We start from the raw sequence: 21,925 nt of genomic DNA, 5'->3' as shown, positions 1-21,925 counted from the left end.
TAATAAAAAAATTTTTTTTTAGAAACATGAAAAGGAGTAATATTTTCTGATTTAGTGGTCAAAACTGAATAAAATGACCAGTCACACTTGTATTTATATTGTACATAAACATTAAATAAACATGTTTTGTTGTGAAATGTCAAAACTTCCATTAAACCTGATATCTTAAAAAAAAAAAAATGTTCAAGAAATGTGTGAAATAATTATATCAATGGATTCAGTAGAACAAAACAAGTAAAATGAGACCCCACTTTATATAATTCTTACAAATATTTGTTCGTTAAAACTGTCTGATTAACAACATGATTTAGTGTAGATTAATAGTAATGTGATGAGACTAAGTAGATAACATACTGCTGTGATGTCGATCTTACATCCTGTATCAATGAGGAGTCTACAGATCTCCAGGTGTCCTCTCATGGCAGCCATCATTAATGCTGTCTCTCCACCATACTGGAATAATACAACTGACATCAAAACTTGTCTGATAAACTGGACAATGTTGTGTAATAAATATAAAAAAAAATATATCACATGAATCAGTGGTCAAAACTGAATACAATGACCAGTCACACTTGTATTAATATTGTATATAAACAATAAATAAACATGTTTTGTTGTGAAATGTTAAAATTTCCATAAAACCTGATATCTTAAAAAAAAAAAAATTTCAAGAAATGTGTGAAATAATTATATCAATGGATTCAGTAGAACAAAGCAAGTAAAATGAGACCCCACTTTATATAATTCTTACAAATATTTGTTCATTAAAACTGTCTAATTAACAACATGATTTAGTGTAGATTAATAGTAATGTGATCAGACTAAGTAGATAACATACTGCTGTGGTGTCGATCTTACATCCTGTATCAATGAGGAGTCTACAGATCTCCAGGTGTCCTCCCCAGGCAGCCTTCATTAATGCTGTCCATCCATTACCCTGGAATAATACAACTGACATCAAAACTTGTCTGATAAACTGGACAATGTTGTGTAATAAATATAAACTAAATATATATCACATGAATCAGTGGTCAAAACTGTTTTTTTTGTGAGATGTCAAACTTCCATCAGAACTGTCATGTTAATTTTTTTTATTTTTTTTTAAGAAATGAATAAAATATTTACATCAATGGATTCATTACAATTCCCTGAGTAAAATGACATCTCACTTTATATAATTCTAACAAGTATTTGTTAATATAATGATTAAATCTGTCTGATTAACATGATTCAGAATAATGATAATTTTTTTAAAAAGTAACTTTTTCAAAGAAATATAATAATAGTTACATTTCCTGATTTAGTGCGAGTAGACAAACAAAACGAGACCCCACTTTATATAATTCTGACAAATATTTGTAGTCCATTAAACCTGTCTAATTAACAACATAATTTTTTATATATTAAGGAATGTGGTCAAAGTGAAGCAATAACATACATGTGTGATATTTGTTTTACACCTTGGTGTAAAAAATGTTCTTGTAAATATTCAAAGTAAGAACTTTATCAACTATAATTCAAAACAAACAAAAACAATTAATGAGAGAGAAAAATACCTTTATGCATTTTTTTTTCTCTCACTTAAACTGTTAAATATAAAACAGATTTTGATTTAATATCAAATTCAGTATAATGATATAAATATCAGTTTCCATACAGATATATTATTATATTATGTTCTGAAGTAACATGTAGTTGTGTGTTTTATACTGCTCCTGTACAATCTGTTATGTTATGAAGTAACTTCTTGTTATGTGTTTTATACTGCTAATGTACAATCTGTTATGTTCTAAGGTAACTTGCAGTTGTATATTTTATACTGCTGATGTACAATCTGTTATGTTCTGGAGTAACATGTTGTTATGTGTTTTATACTGCTTATGTACAATCTGTTATGTTCTAAGGTAACTTGCAGTTGTATATTTTATACTGCTTGTGTACAATCTGTTATGTTCTAAGGTAACTTGCAGTTGTATATTTTATACTGCTGATGTACAATCTGTTATGTTCTGAAGAAACTTGTAGTTATGTGTTTTATACTGCTTGTGTATAATCTGTTATGTTCTGAAATAACATGTAGTTTTATGTTTCATACTGCTTGTGTACAATGTTATGTTCTGAAGTACCTTGTACTTGTATGTTTTATACTGCTTGTGTACAATCTGTTATGTTCTGAAGTAACTTGTTTTTGTATGTTTTATACTGCTTGTGTACAATTTGTTATGTTCTGAAGTAACTTGTAGTTGTGTGTTTTATACTGCTTGTATACAATTTGTTCTGTTCTGAAGTATCTTGTAGTTGTGTGTTTTATACTGCTTGTGTACAATCTGTTATGTTCTAAGGTAACTTGCAGTTGTATATTTATACTGCTGATGTACAATCTGTTATGTTCTCAAGTAACTTGTAGCTGTGTTTTTTATACTGCTGATTGTGTACAATCTGTTATGTTCTGATTTTATACTGCTGATGTACAATCTGTTATGTTCAGAAGTAACCTGTGGTTGAGTATATTATACTGCTTATGTACAATCTGTTATGTTCTGAAATAACTTGTTATGTGTTTTATATACCGCTAATGTACAATCTGTTATGTTTTGTAGTAACTCGTAGTTGTGTGTTTTATTATGCTAATGTACAATCTGTTATGTTCTGAAGTAATTTGTAGCTGTGTGTTTTATATTTCTTATGTACAATTTGTTCAGTTCTGAAGTAACTTGTAGTTGTGTGTTTTATACTGCTTGTGTACAATCTGTTATGTTCTAAGGTTACTTGCAGTTGTATATTTATACTGCTGATGTACAATCTGTTATGTTCTCAAGTAACTTGTAGCTGTGTTTTTTATACTGCTGATTGTGTACAATCTGTTATGTTCTGATTTTATACTGCTGATGTACAATCTGTTATGTTCAGAAGTAACCTGTGGTTGAGTATATTATACTGCTTATGTACAATCTGTTATGTTCTGAAATAACTTGTTATGTGTTTTATATACCGCTAATGTACAATCTGTTATGTTTTGTAGTAACTCGTAGTTGTGTGTTTTATTATGCTAATGTACAATCTGTTATGTTCTGAAGTAATTTGTAGCTGTGTGTTTTATATTTCTTATGTACAATTTGTTCAGTTCTGAAGTAACTTGTAGTTGTGTGTTTAATACTGCTTGTGTACGATTTGTTCTGTTCTGAAGTAATTTTTAGAACTTTGTTTGTTTTATACTGCTTATGTACAATCTGTTATGTTCTGAAGCAACTTGTTTTTATATTTTTTATACTTCTGTTATTATAGTTCTAAAGTAAATTGTTGTTGTGTGTTTATGTACAATATTCAACATTTTGAAGTTACTTATAGTTTTCACTATTTCACTGTGCTTTAATTTTAAGTAACATGTAGTTTTGTGTCTTTTTTGTACATGTACCACAAAAGGCTGTATCTTCAAATGATTTTTCTATGAATTATTAAAATAAGGTAGTTTTGAATGTGACTATTTTACTTACATCTTGATAATCAATGTCTGCACCATTCTGTAGGCTTAATTTTAAGGCTTCTATATCTCCATTCCCAGCAGCTGTAGTAAGTTTCTGTAAGTATAACATAGAAATTACATTTAATCTTGATAATCAATGTCTGCACCATTCTGTAGACATAATTTTAAGGCTTCTATATCTCTATTCCCAGCAGCTGTAGTAAGTTTCTGTAAGTAAACCGTAATAAAAATATATTGTAATGAATGTCCTTACTGTTAAATTAGGTAATAATTATGTTTTCTTCTGTTTAGCAATGCCTACATAAATCAGTAGTATCCTTCCTTCAAATAACAGACAGAGAGGAATTCTTTAAATATCATATAATTGTTGGGATTTATGCATTTTATATTATAAAGAAAAACACCAAGAGTGCACACACTGAAATGTCTCGCCTTCTTTACTAATCATTGATATTATGTTGATAGTCCTAAATAAAAAGCTTTATCACAAATGTCACATAAACTTAACATTAACCAAGAAAACTAAACATTGACCAATGAACCATGAAAATGAGGTCAAGGCATGTACAGCTAACAATTCTTCCAAACAACAGATAAAGTTGACCTATTGGTTATAGTTTAAGAAAACCAGACCAAAACACAAAAACTTAACTCTGAGCAATGAACCGTGAAAATGAGGTCAAGGTCAAATAAAACCTGTGCGATTGACATATACATCATAGAATATTTCCATACAGCAAATATAGTTGACATATATTGCATAATGTATTAAATAAAAAGACCAAAACTCAAAAACTGAACTTTTGACCACTGAACCATGAAAATGAGGTCACGGTCAGATGACACCTGCCAGCTAGACATGTACACCTTACAAGAATTCCATACACCAAATATGGCAGACCTATTGCATACAGTATAAGAAAAACAGACCAAAACACAAAAACCTTACTGTAACCACTGAACCATGAAAATGAGTTCAAGGTCAGATGACACCTGCCAGTTGGACATATACACGTTACAGTCCTTCCATACACTGAATATATACTAGATCTATTGCTTATAGTATCTGAGATATGAACCTGAACACCATAACTTAACCTTGTTCACTTTTTCATGGAATGAGGTCGAGGTCAAGTGAAAACTGTCTAACTGGCATGAAGACCTTGTAAGGTACACACATACCAAATATGGTAATCCTATAACTTATAATAAGAGAGAATTTAACATTACAAAAAATATTGTTTTCAAGTAGTCACTGAACCATGGAAATGAGGTCAAGGACATTGGACATGTGACTGACGGAAACTTCATAACATGAGGCATCTATATACAAAGTATGAAGCATCCAGGTCTTCAACCTTCTAAAATATGAAGCTTTTAAGACATTAGCCGCTTTCGGATCACTATCCCTATGTCGAGCTTTCTGCGACTTGACAAAAATTGTTTACCTTCAAAAATTATTTTTTTATAGAATCATGGACTAGATTTGGCATATCCTTGATTTTTCTTTCTTGTAGTATTTTCTGGACTTTGACGTTTGTCCTTTTAAAGACACGTAATACACTTAGTCCTTTAATTGCCCCTACTTTTGTCCTTTTTAAGACATGCAGTTGTGTTTTTCATTCACTTAGTCCTTTAATTGCCCCTACTTTTGTCCTTTTAAAGACATGTACATGTAGTTGTGTTTCATTTACTTAGTCCTTTAATTGCCCCTAGGTACTTTCTCATCCTTTTTAATATCAGTTAGTAGAAATCTCTCTATTACTTTACATAAAGAGATACATATATAAATGAATGTAGACTGAATGAATGTAGATGTAGGATATTAAAAAGCAATGAGAATGTAACCTAACAAGAAAAAAAGTATGTTGTATCAGTCAGCTCTGTATACCATACAATAGATTCGTCTTATTTAACTCACATGAACTTAACAATGGCAAGGGGAGATAACTTCTGTATTTTTTTTTTTTTTTATGTAGAAAAATTGTCCAAATATTTTTTTCAAATAACTCTTCAGACCTTCTTACAGTTACATATTTGAAATTGTAAACAAGGATTCTGAAGGTACTACATAAATAATACACTATCTCCCACCACCCCCTTTAAGGATATTTTTTTTTCTCTCCAACCTCCCGCCCCCACTTCCCATCTCCCTCAAAAGCTGTCCACCCCTCATACATCATGTACATTCATACTTGAAAAGTATTCCCTAAATTTCTTAAACTGCATTTTTGTTTGTCATCAGTTACTGAATACTGATTCAAATGCTGTTTGTGTCACCCGTGTAATGAGTAGAAATGTTTTAGAGTGCACCTTGCTTTGTCCCAGTTTTGTATTTTTTTGTTTTTGGAATAAGTAGTTTGGTAGTTCACTAAGAATTCTACTAGTTTTTGTCTAATTGTACACTAATGGGGAACAAAACCACACAAGGAGACTATTAAGTAAATCTTACCTCATGCCAATCCTCCATTATATCCTAAAAATAGAAAAGAAAAATTGTATTCGATATATACTGTTGAGTTATCATTGAGGTACATGTATTATAGTTACTGCCAATTAAAAATACATGATCATTATTGGATGTAATATACTGACCTAATATTTTTATATATTAATGTGACCTACCGAATTAGACTATTTACCGAATTTGTAATCACATAAGCAACATGACGGGTGCCACATGTGGAACAGGATCTGCTTACCCTTCGGGGGCACCTGGGATCATCCCTAGTTTTTGTTGGGGTTCGTGTTGTTTATTCTTTAGTTTTCTACGTTGTGTCATGTGTACTATTGTTTTTCTGTTTGACTTTTTCATTTTTAGCCATGGCGTTGTCAGTTTGTTTTAGATTTATGAGTTTGACTGTCCCTTTGGTATCTTTCGTCCCTCTTTTAGATACTAATTTTAATTGAATAATAATAGCATTGAAACAGTGATTTATCTCAACTTTTCTGGCAATAAGACTGCACTATTAGAAGTTAATGAACTGAACTAAAAAAAAAATTGAAGATTTGATAACATACCTAAATGATGTACAAATGTATTCTACAAGCAGAATGTGACTCTTTCCATGGAACACCAGAACATCTGTTGCACTTTCCCAGGTCTAAAAATTTCAAAAGGTTTTTTTATCAGCTTTAAGGCACACATAAAAAATATCAAGAAACATTTTCTTAAAACACTATTGATAATCTACTAGAACAGTCACAATAAATTCAACTAGTTTTTTTTTTTATTTTCTATGTGCTTTTCCTATAACATAGTGGATGTAGTTAGAAGTTGTGTATAATCTTTGTTTTTCCTTCATTGTTCTTTTCAGCAGTGGATTTTTTCTTTTGAAATATTTAAGATTTATCATACCAAGGCTATTTATAGATAATTATATGGCACGGGTTTTGCTCCTTGTTGAAGACTGTTGGACAGCCTGTAATTGTTTATAAATGTGTCCTATGGTCTAGGAATAATGGTATCATTGTTAATCATACCACACCTCTTTTTTATCATATGGTATGGGTTTTGCTCATTGTCGAAGGCTGTTGGACAGCATGAAATTGTTTATATCTTTGTCCTATCGTCTAGGAATAATTGCATCATTGTTAATCATACCACAACTCCTAATTATCATATGGCATGGGTTTTGCTCATTGTTGAAGGCTGTTAGACGACCTGTAATTGTTTATATCTTTGTCCTTTGATCTAAAAATAATTGTATCATTGTTTATCTAACCACACTTCCTTATGATTATATGGTATGGGTTTTGCTCATTGTTGAAGGCTGTTGGACAAACTGTCATTGTTTATATCTTTGTCCTATAGTCTAGGAATAATTGTATCATTGTTTATCATACCACATTTCCTTATTTTTATACAATAAAATGATCACAGATACCCCTCCCTCTTAACATACTTAATGTACTTACAGGATTGAAGCTATAAGTAAGTTTTACAATTTGCCTAAAAATATGTTAAGTCCTGGACCATTTGAAGTTTCGAGTGAAAGGCCCTCCTCAAGAAATTCAATGGTCCTAAAATAAGTACTAATGTAACAGATTGTAGGCCATGGACCTTTGTTTTCCAAAATTCAAAGGTTCTCTCACAGAAATGAAGGGTTCCTGACCATTGGGCCCACACTAATTTAAAACTATGAAAAGTAAAGTAAGAATAATGTAATGGTGTGTTATATTGCCATATTTTAGGTTGTTGCTTGGTCCTTAACTAAAAGCTCTTTTCAAAAATGGCACTAGCCTATGCTGTGGGACCATAACTTCAAACAAGACAAATAGATCTGTGTCGCTGCATGCAATTGATTGAGGTAACATATTTACTGAAGCATAAATGATCATTCCATAAAATCATAAGAGCCAAAAAATTTACATGAAAATTATCGTTGTACAATGAGTGTTGCAAAATTTCAAACTATTGACAAACAGGGAAAAGCTGCACAGCCGAAAAAAAATTGCTAACACGCTACAACTCAAATTTGTCAAACTGTTCATCTAATATAAAATCATTCCCTTCTATAGAAGCCAAGAAAAGTTCAAAGAAAGTTTCATTGTACAATGAGTGTTGTATAATTTCAAACTATCGGCAAACAGGAAGCGACTGCATGGTAGATGTGAAAACTGCTTCGTCTGTATTGATTTACCTCATTTTAGAGAAGCAGCAAATATTAATTTTCAAGTCTTTGGTTGAACTGTCCAGGGTTCAAACCCACCACCTCCCACACTTAAGGTTAACACAATACCACAACACCGTGAAGATCAACGAGGCAGTTTTTATGAGAAAAAAAATTGTTATGCAATTTTAAAAAATATGATACATACTAATTAGATAAATACTGATGAATGTACCTCTGAGGTCAGCCTATTTTATAAGTATAAGGTTGTGCCATCATCTAAAGCATCTGTGAAAATTAACTATAAATCATATTTACTTGTTTAAGCCTGAAATATGTAAAATATATGTATCACTTAAAAATACTTCATTGGTACTTCTATTTATAGTTAACTGTTATGAATGTTTCTTATAAATATATCAATGTTTGTGTGTTGTCTCCTTGTATAAACATATCAATGTTTGTGTGTTGTCTCCTTGTATAAACATATCAATGTTTGTGTTTTATCTCATATCAATGTTTGTGTATTATCTCCCTTTCTTATAAACATATCAATCTTTGTGTGTTATCTTCCTGTATAAACATATCAATGTTTGTGTGTTATCTCCCTGTATCTTATTAACATATCAATGTTTGTGTGTTATCTCCCTGTTTCTTATAAACATATCAATGTTTGTAGGTTATCTTCCTATATAAATATATAAATGTTTGAGTGTTATCTCCCTGTTTCTTATAAACATATCAATGTTTGTGGGTTATCTCCCTGTATAAACATATCAATGTGTGTGTGTTATCTCCCTGTATAAATATATCAATGTGTGTGTATTATCTCCCTGTTTCAATAAAATAAACTTACAATTATATTAAAGTTATATGGTTTGCTACTGACCCCCTACGGATCCATAGACTAGAGGGTTATTAAAATCCATAGGGGTTGGGGCCAAAGGGGGTCAGTAGTGAACCGTATATAGGATATAGCAAATTTATTGCACATGGGACTTTTCCTGTTGCATTTTGTAGAAAAATAAACTATGAAATACAACAACATCAATAGATGACGTCACCATTAACAATAGACAGATGTCATGAACCCATATGAAATTTACTAACCCCATACGGATTCATTTGGGGTCGCCATGTGACGGCTTTAAACCAATGACAACATCATAGTTCACCAGCGGAGCGATTAAAAGGTATAATGCGCAATTATTTCATTAACATGAATAAATCCTAAATGTTATGGCCAGCTTCATAAAAATGTAGACCTTGTCATATGAGGTTATTTTTGAATTGTTGACTATATATTGACCTGTACACATCTCCAAATATTGACCTGTACACATCTCCTATATATTGACCGGTACACATCTCCTATATATTGACCTGTACACATCTCCTTTATATTGACCTGTACACATCTCCTATATATTGACCTGTACACATCTCCTATATATTGACCTGTACACGTCTCCTACATATTGACCTGTACACGTCTCCTATATATTGACCTGTACACATCTCCTATATATTGACCTGTACAGGTCTCCTATATATTGACCTGTACAGGTCTCCTATATATTGACCTGTACACGTCTCCTATATATTGACCTGTACACATCTCCTATACATTGACCTTTACACATCTCCATTCTTGACTTGTTGGGTTGCTGTCTCATTGACATTTATCTCACTTTATTTTTCTTTAGCACAAGTTCCATGCTCAAGTTCAATCAATCTATTTTTGAAGGCAAATAACACTGTAATGATGTCATGTGTCTTGTTTACTATAAAAACATTAGAGTTATGGTATTTTGAATGTAAAAACTATATGTTGATTATCTCCCCTTATAGAGTTTGAATATTTTACATTGGAAACAAATTTCAATAGTAAATGATCCTATATAGTTCACTATACTGTACACTTACCTATAATAACAACTTGGCTGGACAAGGATCACATGGACTATAATAACAACTTGACTGGACAAGGATCACATTGACTGGACATGGATCTAATAAGTATAAATAATAGAAGTTCAAACTAAAAACATGGCTAAATAAGAAAAAGACAAACAACAGTACACAAAACACAAAATTAACAAGAATGTGTCCATAGTACACAGATGTCCCACTCACACTATCTTTTTCTGTGTTTAGTGGACCTAAAAATTGGGATAAAAACTATAATTTGTCATTTAAATTATAAAGATCATATCACATGGAACATGTATACTAAGTTTCAAGTTGATTGGACTTCAACTTCATCAAAAACTACCTTGACCAAAAACTTTAACCTGAAATTTGCACTATCATTTTCTATGTTCAGTGAACCGTGAAATTGGGGTCAAAACTCTAATTTGGCATTAAAATTAGAAAGATCATATCATGGAGCACATGTGAACTAAGTTTCAAGTTGATTGGACTTTAACTTCATTAAAAACTACCTTGACCAAAAACTTTAACCTGAACGGTACGACGGACGGACGGAAGGACAGACGGACGCACAGACCAGAAAACATAATGCCCCTCTACTATCGTAGGTGGGGCATAACAATTAAAGACTGAGCAACAGGAAACCCATCAAAAGTTGAGGGCTATCTCAGGTGCTCCACATGTGGCACTTGTGTTGCTCAATAATAAGTCAGGGATGATTCCAGGTGTTTTCAAATGGGTCCCTTGAACATCAAATTGGGAATTTGTATCCCTATTGGGAATTTTTTATGCATTCAATCTAAGACAAAATAATATCATTTTGCTGTAAAAACGGAAAATGTTTATTAAATTTCGCCTGTACACTGATTGAAGAAGTTATTGGATTGAGAGCAGGGAAGTTGTAATACATGAATAAACTTTATAAGATATCTTATATACTTTTTAAGATATCTTATATACTTTATGAGATATCTTATATACTTTATAAATTATATAATCGTGTGGTCTAGTGGAACAGCTACCGTGCAGGCAATTTGGTGTCATGATATCTCAGAAGCATGGGTTAGAATCACGGCGAGGAAAGAACAAAAACTTTGCAAAAGCAAATTTTCAGATCTAACATTGTTGGGTTGATGTTTAGACGAGTTGTATATATATACATAATGTACACAGCCAGGTGTCACCATCACTGCTGGTGATCCGATGGATAAATCTGTTGTAGAGTTGTCACTGGCTATCTTATATAATATAGAAGATATCTAATATTGATTATAAGATATCTTACATAGTATATACGATATCTAATATAGTTTATATATTATATAGTTTATAAGATATCTTATATAGTTTATAAGATATCTTATATAGTGTATAAGCTATCTCATATAATTTATAAGATATCTGATATCCTTTATAGGATATCTGATAAATATACAATGTACATACATTACTCCCAACACTTTAGTATTTAAATCGAAATCATTATTTGTAATTTTCAAAGAAATCGAAATAGTTGAAACACGGAAAACGAAGAGGACCCTAAAATGAACTGGTTAGGAAACAGAAATATGCTCTTGCTCAACGTGGAAGTGGGGTAACAGGCGACCATAAGTACAAAGAAAAATTATATGAGATATTAACCACTGAAAAAGTCATCCATTGGGTATTTTTTCAACAGATCATCTTTATTAACTTACCTTGATTCAAATGGATTTCAAATTGAACTGGCCAATTGTTGAATTCAGAAAATCAATTACAATAGTTTATATACTTAATTGATAAGATATTTAAAGCAATTGAACCAGTGAATTTTAAAATTATTTGGATCATTTTCATATCTTTTGAAACAGTTCCATAATGATGACATAGTATATTTTGGGGGGTAGGGGGAGGGGGGCATTTCATGAATGGTCTATCATCAACATTATTTTCAACCAGTTGCTTCACAGGGCGCAGCATTATACGACCGCAGATGTAGAACCCTGAACAGATTGGACAAGTATGGACACAACTTTTAAGTTTGATACAGCTATAAATGTGGATTGTGATTAAATAGTTGACACACACAACATAGGTTTATGTCACATTATGAATTTGGTTTAAGAAATGAAAATTAGAATTTAAAATTTTTAAATTGGATATTAAACTATTATGGTTCAATATCCAAAATGTAGATACATGATTATATTCAGGATATTATAGAATTCTAAAAATTAGTTTTACCAAAGAACCCCATTTATTCAATTTTTGATGAAATCAAACAAAGTTTAATTTTGGACCCCGATTTGGACCAACTTGAAAACTGGGCCAATAATTAAAAATCTAAGTACACTTTTAGATTCAGCATATCAAAGAACCCCAAGGATTCAATTTTTGTCAAAATCAAACAAAGTTTAATTTTGGACCCTTTGGACCATAATGTAAACCAATTTAAAAACGGGACCAAAAATGAAGAATCTACATACACAGTTAGATTCGGCATATCAAAGAACCCCAAATATTCAATTTTTGATGAAATCAAACAAAGTTTAAATTCCTAAACTGTTGGGACCAAAACTCCCAAAATCAATACCAACCTTCCTTTTATGGTCATAAACCTTGTGTTTAAATTTCATAGATTTCTATTCACTTATACTAAAGTTATAATGTGAAAACCAAGAAAAATACTTATTTGGGCCCCTTTTTGGCCCCAAATTCCTAAACTGTTGGGATCTCAACTCCCCAAGTCAATACCAACCTTCCTTTTGTGGTCATAAACCTTGTGTTTAAATTTCATAGATTTCTTTTGACTTAAACTAAAGTTATTGTGCAAAAACCAAGAATAATGCTTATTTGGGCCCTTTTTTGGCCCCTAATTCCTAAACTGTTAAAACCAAAACTCCCAAAATCAATCCCAACCTTCCTTTTGTGGTCATTAACCTTGTGTCAATATTTCATGGATTTCTATTTACTTAAACTTAAGTTATTGTGCGAAAACCAAGAAAATGCTTATTTGGGCCCTTTTTGGCCCCTAATTCCTAAAATGTTGGGATCAAAAATCCCAAAATCAATCCCAACCTTCCTTTTGTGGTCATAAACCTATTGTTAAAATTTCATAGATTTCTATTCACTTTTACTAAAGTAAGATTGCGAAAACAAAAAGTATTCGGACGACAATGACCATAATGATGACATAGTATATTTTGGGGGGTAAGAGGAGGGGGGCATTTCATGAATGGTCTATCATCAACATTATTTTCAAAAATGCTCAAACTTTTGTCTTTTGATGAAATAGAGTAAAATATAAAATAATTTCTTTTACAAAACAAGCTTTCATCAAATTACATAACCAGCTCTGCTGGGCGATCTACTTTTACAAGATCAAATACTCCCATTACATTGTAATCAATTGAAACTGGCTGCTAAAACTGTTTAACTCATGTTGACATACTTAAATCATTGTTAATAAAATGTGATTGTTGTCAGCATTCTTATCCGGTTTTTACTACGTTTTGACGACAAACTATGAAAAATTATAGTTTTTCTGAAAATACCGACTTTTATTTTATTTTCCTGAATTGGGAATTTATATTAACAAACATTTTGGGGGACGCTGGCCGATTTAAGGGCTGCTAAGCAGCTCTAAACTGTATAGTGGAATCATCCCTGTAAGAACAAAGTTTTCATTGGTTGAATACAATGTTGACCTCTTTCATTGAATGGTTGCTGTCTCATTGACATTAACATCCAATCTTCAATTCATACACCACAAGTGACTTCTTTGTAATGATTGCAATGGTTTGTTTAGTTTGGACTCCCTAAAGCAATTAATTACTCATGGAAAGATTGGAAGAGTATCTTGAATAATTTCAAATCATGTTTAGATATGGTGCGGACAAAAAAGAACAGAAATAAGTGCTGGTGTAATACTCCTTAGAATTATCTCCCCTTTAAGAATGTTAACATTTACCATGTTTACGATTGAAATTTAGTTCTGAATTTCATTTGATAAAATAAATAACCAAACGTTCCAAAACAATTTGACTATAATATTCACTTAATACCTTTACTAAATTATAAATCGACTGGACTTGAATCAAACATAAATGGACAGTAGATCTTTAAACTGAAAATATAAAATAGCTCAATTACAGTTTCAGATAAATATCGGTTGAACCCTTTCTGAACATATATATATATACTTTTTTAGCTTGTGACAAGTACATTGACGTGTAGATTGCGTAGTTAACTTTTTTTCCTACTTATAAAAAAAAAATGTAAACAAGAAATAATTGTAACAGGATGCTGCTACCAAGTCACCCAAACAAAGCACTCAAAATAAGTCATTCCCACGGTCGCCTGACATTGAGCATGTTGAGCAACGTCCAATACAAATTGGTCTGGTTTGGTAAAGTGATATATGCACAAGTGACGTCTAGGTATTACACCTGTATGTCATTCAAATCTTCTTGTTATCATGTAAAGCAATATTCATGATTCAGGGGTGGGGATCTTGACAGTTTACAAGTTCTTAAACAGGCAGGAGATAGGGATAAGAGTGACCCTAGGGGACTAGCCTTTTATTTCATCTGATTTGTTTTATTATCCAATACAAGAATATATATGGTTAAGGGTAGGGGATCACAACCGTTTACAAGTTTTCAAAAAAGAAGGGGGTGGGGTCACCCCTGTGAACTTCTTCTATATTTCATTTGATTTATTTTATTGTCCCATACAAAAATATATATGGTTTATGGGGATCTCAACAGTTTACGAGTTCTCAAACAACAAGGGGGTGTGAGTGACACCTGGGGACTCGCCTTCTATTTCATACGATTTGTTTTATTGTCCAGTACAAGAATATATATGGTTAAGGGTAGGGGATCTTGACCATTTCCAAGTTCTCAAACACGTGGGGTGGGGCTGACCCAAAGGGACTCCCACTTTATTTCATTTGATTTGTTTTGTTGCCCCATACAAAAATCATACAAAAATATATATGGTTTATGGGTGGGGATCTCAACAGTTTACAAGTTCTCAAACAACAAGGGGGTGTGAGTGACACCTGGGGACTCGCCTTCTATTTCATATGATTTGTTTTATTGTCCAGTACAAGAATATATATGGTTAAGGGTAGGGGATCTTGACCATTTCCAAGTTCTCAAACAAGTGGGGTGGGGCTGACCCAAAGGGACTCCCACTTTATTTCATTTGATTTGTTTTGTTGCCCCATACAAAGATATATATGGTTTAGGGGTGGGGATCTCGACCGTTTACGAGTTCTCAAACATGAGGGGTAGAGTTGACCTGACTCCCACTTTATTTCATTTGATTTGTTTCGTTGCCACATACAAAAATATATATGGTTTAGGGGTAGGGATCTTGACTGTTTACAAGTTTTCAAAAAGAAAGGGATGGGGTGACTGACCCCTCTGGAGTTCCTCTATATTTCATTTGATTTATTTCATTGTCCCATACAAAAATATATATGGTTTATGGGTGGGGATCTCAACTGTTAACAAGTTCTCAAACAAAAAGGGGTTCTGAGTGACCCTCGGGGACTCGCCTTTTTTTTCATTTGATTTGTTATATTTTACCGTATAAGAATATATATGGTTTAGAGGTGGGGATCTTGACTGTTTTTAAGTTCTCAAACATGAGGGGTTGGGTGGGGTGACCCCATGGACTCAACCTAAATTAAATTTGATTTGTTTTATGGTCGTGCGATCATTACTAAAAACCATGTGTGTCTGTCTGTCACTTACTGTTTTCAAGTTATAGTCATTTGAAAAATTTAAAAAAAAATCCCATAGGGTTCTATAGTAAATTCATCCCTTCTGTTGGCCCCTCAAAATTCACCTAAATAGACCACAAGAAGAAAAATAATTTAAGAACTGAGCAAAAAAAACTTTGTTTAGGAGTCTTAATAGCAAAAAGTATAATTACAAATTTTGTTATAGTCTGATTTTCTAATTTTCTAATGCCAAATATGGAAAAGGTCGAGTTTGTTGTGGGCAGACATGAGATGATATACCATGGTACTTTCGATACTCTCTGACTTCTACGTATTCATTTAACATTTGTAACTAGATATCATTGAGATGAAAGCCATCTCTGTGGGCCCCGCTGTCAATATCGTGGGGTAATAGTGATAGTACTATTTCATAGTATAATAGTGATATGACTGCATGATGTGAACTAATTGTTGACTACTCTAAGGAGTCTCATGTGTGATTTCAATCTAAGATTTTAAGTTAAAACTGATAAATATTCTCATCTTACTTTCATAGTATAATAGTGATATGACTGCATGATGTGAACTAATTGTTGACTACTCTAAGGTGACTTCTGGATGTATGGATTGATGTTTGAACAATATGTTTAAAGGTGCTGCCCAATTGATATTTGTCACATATTTTTAGAATTATGCCTTCAATATATTATGACCCACAAAGTATAAAGTATGAAATATTAACGGTTCTCGAGAGGTAGAGCGGACACAATTTGTTAAGAACAACAAACGGATGGACAGACTGACAGACTGACCTTAGACCTAGGATGCATACATTATGACACATTCTCTGGTGTTGCTTTATATATATGTTAAGTTGAAAATGTTTGTCAGGTATAAAGTATGAAATAATAACAGCTGTCCTCTCAAAATATAGTGTGGATCAAATTTGTTAGCGATGGACAGATCAACAGACAGACAGACAGACCTTTGACCTAGGAAGTGGTACATACATCATGACACACCCTCTGGTGTTGGTTAAAATGGATGTCAAGTATCATATTTGAAATCATAATGGTTCTCAAGATATAGAGCGGACACAATCTTCACCACAGGACACAGGATTGTCAACTGAAACCAAAGTTTTTTTGACGTTGACCTTTGACCTAGGAAGTTTTACATACATCATGACACGCCCTCTGGTGGTGGTTAAAATGGATGTCAAGTATAAACTTTGAAATCATAACGGTTATCTAGATTTGGAGCGGACACAATCCCACAGGACACGGGGTTGTCAACTCTAAACCAAAGTTTTTGACCTTGACCTTGACCTTTGACCTAGGAAGTTGAACATACATCATGACACGCCCTCTGGTGGTTGTTAAAATGGATGTCAAGTATAAACTTTGAAATCATAACCGTTATCTAGATTTGGAGCGGACACAATCCCACAGGACATGGGGTTGTCAACTCTAAACCAAAGTTTTTGACCTTGACCTTTGACCTAGGAAGTTGTACATACATCATGACACGCCCTCTGGTGGTTGTTGAAATGGATGTCAAGTATAAACTTTGAAATCATAACGGTTATCTAGATATGGAGCGGACACGATCTTCACCACAGGACAGGGGGTTGTCAACTAAAACCAAATTTTTTGACCTTGACCTTTGACCTAGAAAGTTGTACATACAACATGACACACCCTCTGATGTTGGTTGATAATCATGTTAAGTATTAAGTATGAAATCATAATGGTTCTCTAGATATGGAGCGGACACGAAAGTGTTACGGACGGACGGACGGACGGACAGACGGACGGACGGAAAGACGGACGGACGGACAGACGGACGGACGGAAAGACGGACGGACGGATGGACGGACAGACTGATCACTATAGGGCGACCCGCCTTAGTCGGCGGGGCCCTAACTAGAGGCTCTAAAGAGCCTGTGTCGCTCACCTTGGTCTATGTGCATATTAAACAAAGGACACAAATGGATTCATGACAAAATTGTATTTTGGTGATGGTGATGTGTTTGAAGTTCTTACTTTACTGAACGTTCTTGCTTCTTACAATTATATCTATAATGAACATTGCCCATTAGTAACAGAGAAAAATATTTGGTAAAAATTTACATAAATTTACCGAATTAATGAAAATTGTTAAAAATTGACTATAAAGGGCAATAACTCCTTAAGGGGTCACTTTATTTGTAGATCTTACTTTGCTGAACATTATTGCTGTTTACAGTTTATCTCTATCTATAATAGTATTCAAGATAATAACCAAAAACGGCAAAATTTCTTTAAAAATTACCAATTGGAGGGCAGCAAGCCAACAACCGATTGTCCAATTCATCTGAAAATTTCAGGGCAGATAGATATTGACCTGATAAACATTTTTATCCCTGTCAAATTTCCTCAAAATGCTTTGGTTTTTGAGTTATAAGCCAAAAACTGCATTTTACCCCTATGTTCTATTTTTAGCCGTGGCGGCCATCTTGGTTGGTTGACCGGGTCACGCCACACATTTTTTGAACTAGATACCCCAAAGATGATTGTGGCCAAGTTTGGATTAATTTGGCTCAGTAGTTTCAGAGGAGAAGATTTTTGTAAAAGATTACTTAGATTTATGAAAAATGGTTAAAAATTGACTATAAAGGGCAATAACTCCTAAAGGGGTCAACTGACCATTTCGGTCATGTTGACTTATTTGTAAATCTAACTTTGCTGAACATTATTACTGTTTACAGTTTATCTTTATCTATAATAATATTCAAGATAATAACCAAAAACTGCAAAATTTCCTCAAAATTACCAATTCAGGGGCAGCAACCCAACAACAGGTTAACCGATTCATCTGAAAATTTCAGGACAGATAGATCTTGACCTGATAAACATTTTTACCCCTATGTCAGATTTCCTCTAAATGCTTTGGTTTTTGAGTTATAAGCCAAAAACTGCATTTTACCCCTATGTTCTATTTTTAGCCAAGGCGGCCATCTTGGTTGGTTGACCGGGTCACGCCACACATTTTTTAAACTAGATACCCCAAAGATGATTGTGGCCAAGTTTGGATTAATTTGGCTCAGTAGTTTCAGAGGAGAAGATTTTTGTAAAAGATTACTTAGATTTATGAAAAATGGTTAAAAAATGACTATAAAGGGCAATAACTCCTAAAGGGGTCAACTGACCATTTCGGTCATGTTGACTTATTTGTAAATTTAACTTTGCTGAACATTATTACTGTTTACAGTTTATCTCTATCTATAATAATATTCAAGATAATAACCAAAAACAGCAAAATTTCCTCAAAATTACCAATTCAGGGGCAGCAACCCAACAACAGGTTAACCGATTCATCTGAAAATTTCAGGGCAGATAGATCTTGACCTGATAAACATTTTTACACCTGTCAGATTTCCTCTAAATGCCTTGGTTTTTGAGTTATAAGCTAAAAACTGCATTTTACTCCTATGTTCTATTTTTAGCCGTGGCGGCCATCTTGGTTGGATGACCGGGTCACGCCACACATTTTTTAAACTAGATACCCCAATGATGATTGTGGCCAAGTTTGGTTTGATTTGGCCCAGTAGTTTCAGAGGAGAAGATTTTTGTAAAAGTTAACGACGACGGACAACGGACGACGGACGCCAAGTGATGAGAAAAGCTCACTTGGCCCTTTGGGCCAGGTGAGCTAAAAATCGTAGTCAGCGTCGTAAAATGTCCATTCATTCATATTAATTTTCTCTTCAACCAGAGAAAGGTAGGAAACCTTAACAAGAGTGCACACGCTGATATGTCTCGCCTTCTTTACTAATCATTGATATTATGTTGATAGTCCTAAATATAAAGCTTTATTACAACTGTCACCTAAGGTCAGATGACACCTGCCAGTTGGACATGTACACCTTACAGTGCTTCCATACCACGGGGTGGTCTCAACATGGGATTTTGGGTACAGGTGTGCAGCTGGAATTTTAAAAACACCCCCATTCATATATTGAATAATTGTGAAATCCCTACCTATACATATATTTCACATCGAAATCATAACCCATTCATATATTTATCAGCTCAAATAGTACCTATATGCATATACAATCTTATTATACATCAAAATTGCACCCCATTGATATATTTGACGGATCAAAAAAGGGACCCATATCATTCCAGCGGCACATATGTATATACCTTATATAGGAAGAGACCCCCCCCCCCCCCCCCCCCCCCCGTGTTCCATACACTGAATATACTAGACCTATTGCTTATAGTGTCTGAGATATGGACTTGACCACCAAAACTTAACCTTGTTCACTGATCCATGAAATGAGTTTGAGGTCAAGTGAAAACTGCCTGACGGGCATATGGACCTTGCAAGGTACACACATACCAAATATAATAAACAGCTGCGCCATGATGATACGCCCGACGTCTTGTGTGGAAGTTTTATCCAATAATCATAAATAGTTTTTGAGACACGGCGGGACATGTGAAACCCCCAACCCTGTTTTTTTTTTACAAAAAACTAAATATCACTTAAATAAAGTTTTAAATCATCACCAAAAAGTATACAGATCTTTAGATTAATATAACAAAGAAGTGTGTAAAGTTTTAAGCAATAATCATAAATTGTTTTTGAGGTACGGCACAACATGTAAATAAAACCTCCCCCTTTTTTACAAAATACTCAATAACTCAAAAATGAAATTTTGAATCATCACCAAAAAGTATGCAGATCTTTAGATTAATATAACAAAGACATGTGTAAAGTTTTAAGCAATAATCACAAATCGTTTTTGAGATATGGTGCGACATGTAAAAAAAAACCTCCCCCTTTTTTACAAATACTCAATAACTAAAAAATAAAATTTTGAATCATCACCAAAAAGTATACAGATATTAAGATTAATATAACTAAGAAGTGTTTAAAGTTTTAAGCCATATTCAAGTAGTGTTTTTGAGATACGGTGCGACATGTGAAAAAAACACACCCCTGTTTTAGTTACAAAGTGCCGTAACTCAAAAAGTTTTAATCTTATTTTCACCAAAAAGTATACAGATCATTTGACCATCATAAGAAACAACTATGTTAAGTTTCATGAAATTTGGATAAGTCGTTCTCAAGTTAGGGTGCGACATGTTTACGCCGGACACTGGACATTTGTATACCATAATACGTCCCGTCAAAATTTTGACGGGCATATAAAAAGAGAGAATTTAACATTACAAAACATCTTAACTTTTTTTTCAAGTAGTCACTGAACCATGAAAATGAGGTCAAGGACATTGGACATGTGACTGACGGAAACTTTGTAACATGAGGCATCCATATACAAAGTATGAAGCATCCAGGTCTTCCACCTTCTAAAATATAAAGCTTTAAAGAAGTAAGATAACGCCGCCGCCGTATCATTATCCCTGTCGAGCTTTCTGCAACAAAAGTTGCAGGCTCGACAAAAACTAGGAATATAGTACTCACTTTTGGAGGCACACATATACATGTATGGATCTGGGGCCGTATGCATAAAACATCTTAACTTAAGTATTCCTTAAACTTAGATTTCACTAAGAATTTCCTTAGTTAAGTCAAATTTTTAAATGGTATGCATAAACTTACTTAAGTTTTCACTTAACTAAGGAATACTTAAATCGGAACCTATCTCTAATTACTGTATGATATATATTAGCTCATCACATGTACTCACCCGTGTAAAAGTGTGTTATGATTATTTAAATTTATTGTTCAATGCATGCTTTTATTTTAAAGAGCTGGGGTTTATTTGATAAAGGTATGTAAAACAATGAAATAAAACGTAACATAGTTATAAGTATAATGATGAACAATTGGCGCAAATAAGACAACGCTTTTTATGCTTGATGTTTTGACAGATGAGCATTGAAAAAAAATATTTCGGTAATCCAAAACTTTCCTCTACTTAACTTAGGTCGCATTTCTTTCTAACCAAAACGTTTTCTAAACGCTACATAAGTAGAAACAAATACATCGTTTAACATGTTTAATAAGTCTTTAATGTCCCTGTTTGAACTTTCAATAAAGCAAGCACATGTTGCTGGTAACAGACTTGTTTACAAAGGTAGAAACAAATACTTTGTTTTATCAAGTTGAAGATAGAAACAAAAACAGCGTTTTTACTAACAAACGACAAACTGCAGACGCATT

The 21,925-nt window shown here is 33.2% G+C and overlaps 1 long non-coding RNA gene across 3 annotated transcripts in view; it reads right to left on the bottom strand.

Annotated features, from left to right (window-relative positions):
• Positions 1–3,496: 3,496 nt before the first annotated feature.
• LOC134702172 (uncharacterized) overlaps positions 3,497–21,925 on the bottom strand; it is a 30,686-nt gene continuing 12,257 nt past the window's right edge. The window contains exons 2-7 of one of the 3 annotated variants that reach the window (XR_010104356.1): positions 14,076–14,137; positions 10,027–10,112; positions 8,309–8,428; positions 6,509–6,591; positions 5,940–5,963; positions 3,497–3,581 (exon numbers count right to left, since the gene is read on the bottom strand). This is a non-coding gene — a long non-coding RNA (uncharacterized LOC134702172). The remainder of the gene's footprint in view (positions 3,582–5,939; positions 5,964–6,508; positions 6,592–8,308; positions 8,429–10,026; positions 10,113–14,075; positions 14,138–21,925) is intronic. The other 2 variants (XR_010104357.1, XR_010104358.1) reach the window with 2 other exon arrangements.

Source organism: Mytilus trossulus, unplaced genomic scaffold, assembly GCF_036588685.1.
Source record: "Mytilus trossulus isolate FHL-02 unplaced genomic scaffold, PNRI_Mtr1.1.1.hap1 h1tg000406l__unscaffolded, whole genome shotgun sequence".
NCBI classification, from domain to species: Eukaryota; Metazoa; Mollusca; class Bivalvia; order Mytilida; family Mytilidae; genus Mytilus; species Mytilus trossulus.
This window is presented reverse-complemented; position numbering and strand designations above follow the sequence as displayed.